Source organism: Saprolegnia parasitica (genome assembly GCF_000151545.1).
Source record: "Saprolegnia parasitica CBS 223.65 unplaced genomic scaffold supercont2.7, whole genome shotgun sequence".
NCBI classification, from domain to species: domain Eukaryota; phylum Oomycota; class Saprolegniomycetes; order Saprolegniales; family Saprolegniaceae; genus Saprolegnia; species Saprolegnia parasitica.
This window is the reverse complement of record NW_012156401.1, coordinates 856,771-860,835: the sequence shown is the minus strand read 5'-3', so window position 1 is coordinate 860,835 and position 4,065 is coordinate 856,771. Positions and strand designations below refer to the sequence as shown.

Below are 4,065 nucleotides of genomic sequence, written 5' to 3'. Positions count from 1 at the left end.
CCGTCTTACTTCTCGTCTAAGCGCGGGCGATGGCTTTCCGCCTGCGCCACTCACGACCATCGGCTTCTCGTGGACTGGGTCTCTTTGGACACGCCGAACGTGCGCGCATAGTGCGCTGTCACCGCACACCATGCTCTACATCGTAGACGTACGTATGATACCTGCAGAGGGGCATAGAGTCCGAGTAACAACGATCTTGGTCGCGCGGCCGCTCTCCCCTTGCTTCTTCAACCTGCGCTGCTTCAGGGCCAACGATTTGTGAACTGCTTTCGCCATTCCATTTGGCCCACGAATTTTTATTGTAAAGAAACATCGTCACATACATTTGTACTATCATTACTCCTAGCACTGAATTATATTTCGCTTGGACGTTTTAGCACCTCGCCGATTCTTATCCGGACGAATTAGCGGGTGTCCACCGAACGAATTGTTGCTGCGGCAGGAAAAAAAGTCAACGAATTCGACCCCGATTTCATGACGACAAAAACGCCGGTTTTCACAATATCACGAGGATCGCGAGACCGTTGCTCGGGTTGATGGCATCAACCCGTGGAATCGATCTAGGCACCGACCACTGAAGAACGACAATATACTGTCCTTCATACCCTGATGGGTCGCGGCTTCCTCTGAGCGGCAATAAAGCAAGCTCACTCGCGCTCCATGTCGCCAAGCGCCAGTGTGCAGAAGCGCCAAAACGCTTGCGCGAAGATCACGATCTGACAGCTTCGAACTTCGGTTTTGTGAATTATTTCTTTTAGACCAATGCAGGTGTTGCATTTGACCAAAAATCAGCCATATTCAATTAATAGATAGATAGATTTTTGGCAGCTGCAAACATCTCGGTCATGGTTGCGTTGATGACGCGGCGATCCGTGCTGCTTGTCGTGAGGACAACCGATTTGGTCGTCCATGCCGGATCTTGGGCCACGTCAACTGGCGTGAGCTCCCGTGGAAGCGCCTTCACGAGCCGATCTGTGATGGGCTGATACGCAGCCATTTCCGCGATCCATCGTGGCCCTTTGGAATAGCAATCGGCAAGTCGCCGAATGTCTTGCAAGAGCTCTTGGATGGCTGCATCGCCCGCACCACGCATTTGCTGGTTGAAGACACGAATAGTGCAAACAATGCCCGTGCGGTGGCCGAGTCCCTACATTATGTACTGAACGCAGCCACAAGTCGAAGCCACCTCACGTCAAGGGCAGTTGGACAAAGTCACCACCGAGGAGAACTGATATACCACCAAAGGCTCGTGTCGGTTGTAGATCGATTAGAGCCACTTGTCGAGAAGTACTGGGTGTTGGCTCGACACCATACTAGCTTCGTCGATGTACAAAAGCTTGGACTTGGAGCCACACAACGACACCGCAATTGCTTCGATCTGCGGGCCAGCGCGCAAGTCCGGCCGGCATATGCACTTTGAAGTTCTTGTGCAACGTGCGACCGCGTGGGAGCTTGGTCGCTGCCACGCCGGTCGGAGCGCAGTTGACTTGAACCTGGCTCTTGGCGTCGTGCTCGCGCTGCAAATGCTTGACAACAAATGACTTCTCAGTACCGGCAGCTGCGTGTGCAGAAACAAACTTCTGTTTTCACTGTCCACGAGATACTGTACAAGATTGAGCTGCGCCGTGTTGAGCTCTCCGATCCAAGTGCGGCGATATGTGCGGTGCTTTCGCGTCTGCCGCAGGTCCGTCGCCACCAGCTTGAACATTCGACTCCGGTGGCATCGCAATGTTCCGATTAGGCATGCTGCGGATCGATTCACACATCGCGATCAAGTCAGGTGACGAGCCAGTTGTGGTGAGATCGCGATGCCCTTGGTACACGGGATCACGTGCGGCGACGCGTGTGCCTGAATCACGAAGGTGCATGTCGGTCATCGAGCAATGAAGCGCCAAAAAGTCTGTGCGTAGTGTAGCATACGCGGCCATCGTTGCATTGTTACTTGAAGCAGCGGGTTTCGTAATGTCACGCAGCTTCGAAGATCCGAGACAACTCGCAGCTACGTCGTCGTTGTCATGCGAACTTTGCTGACCAGCGCGTTCCCCGACCGCAGTAGCATCAGTAGAGAGCGTGCTACGAAGATCCTTTCAATGAATGGTCTGCGTTGCGCAGCGGCTTGACGCGATTTCGTTGTGGCTGCATCGGTGGCTTTTTCTCATGATGTTTTGAATGTAGCGCAGTAGTTGGCGCTGGATAATCGGAACTGAAACGCGGTCCCACACATTAGAAAGTTTTGCGAGGCCATGGGCGCAATGGCTCGCCGCAGTATCCATGTTGTCCGCACCCCATAGTTTGAGCAGCGCCATGACATGCTTGCCAACAGTGTCCATGCTCTTGTGCCACTTGTCTTCTTTCGGATCACCGACGTCTGCGTTGTCGTCGTTCGATGGTGCTGGCTTGTTGCCCGGGTACGCTATTGGTTGTCGGCCAGCGAGGATTGCCGTTATTGGCTTCGCACGCAGGACACCTTCGTAGTGCCCGCAGAGTTTGTGCCCCGTGCTGAGAGGAAACACATCGCGCGCGGTGCGACCACGATCCAATGCCTCGTTGTCGGCATAATAAAGTATGTTTTGTCGTTCTTGGGCACAAGCTCGACGATGCACGTAGACTCGAGCTTTGAGTAGTTGGCAAAGTGAAGGCCGCGATGTGCGTACGACTCAGCCTGGCTGGAAGAAGAAAGTGCGCGTGTCCTTAAGAACGTACGACGCTGCGCCGCCACGAAAATTATCTTTCTTCTCTTTGGAATCATTCGCTGCAGCACGAGCTTCGAGGGTCGGATCCATTTCAACAGCTTCGGTATCGGGTTTTTCAGACGGCGACGCTTCTGCCGGCTCAAGTAGAATTTGTGCAGTGCTTGATGTAAGCGACGTTCTCGTGTGCAAAGACGCATCGAACGAGGCGCTCGTGAAGTGAGATGTGTTGCCCAAGAGATCGTACGTCATGAACGGCATGTACCATTGCGCAGCACCTGAGTAGGCGTTGACGGTGCTAGATGCGAGGTGCTTCCCCGGACGCAAGTTGGTGCCCTTGTCCCCAGCGCGGCTTGGGTAAGCGTGGATGTTGTCGATGGCCGCAAGCGAGAGGGCTGTAGCTTGACGCATCTCGGTCGTTCCATTGATCACGTACGACGCCTAGTACTCTTCGATCGACTCACCGGGCTCGTGCCCCGTAATGACTGACGAATTGTTGTGGCACCCGAGGATGTTTATGGCGGCAATATTTGTCTTGGCAAACATTGCGACATACTTTGGTTGGTGTTGCACGACGAGGATGGGCCATCAAGAGGCGGACGCAGAAAGTCGCTACTGAAAGGATCCAGCGGTTTATTGAGGTACTTGGCGGTCCCTTCTTTAAGGTTGCGGCCCACGAGGTCGCATTTGGCGCCTTTTGCGAGGTCTTTGTTTCTGTGCATCACAATGAGCCGCAGGCAACTTGCACGTTCGTGCCAGCCACGCGGCATGCTGAGCCAACACATGTGCTAGTCCCACTTAAGCTCTATAAACCCATTTGAGCCCTAACGACCCTGTACAATTGTATTTTGAGTCGTGCTCTAGTTTGCAGTTTTGACTACGGAATTTGGAAAAATTGTAAATTTATTTCGCATCAAAGCACGCCGATTGGTCATAAAAAGTCAAATGTAGCGTTCTCCGCTGCAACAAGAAGATCATTGGGGAATGCGGTCAAGGAAGGGTTCAAGGAGTCGGGAATAGAGTTGTTTGGATTTTTTGAATGGGCGTAATGAGAGTAAGTGGTTAAATGAAAATTATTGCAAATAATAAATAGACGATGCTTCGTGGTGATGGTATGTCTGTGTTGTGGTCGTAGACGACAGGAGCACTTTGGCGCAGAGGAAGCGTGTTGGGCTCATAACCCAAAGGTCGTTGGATCGAAACCAACAAGTGCTATTATTTTTTATATTTCATTGCTCTAATTTTACCTACCGCTTCAGGCCACTCCATTTATGTTTGCTCCTCTTGAAAGATTTCGTACACCCCCCATTTTATTTATAGCGTTCTGCTTGTACCCACGTCAAGTTGTTATAGGAAAAGTACTTCTTTTCGCCTC

The 4,065-nt window shown here is 52.1% G+C and overlaps 1 non-coding gene across 1 annotated transcript; it reads left to right on the top strand.

Annotated features, from left to right (window-relative positions):
* The first annotated feature begins 3,833 nt into the window (after positions 1 to 3,833).
* Positions 3,834 to 3,905, top strand: SPRG_30027. The gene has a single exon. It is a non-coding gene; the product is annotated as a tRNA-Met (tRNA).
* Positions 3,906 to 4,065: the final 160 nt, after the last annotated feature.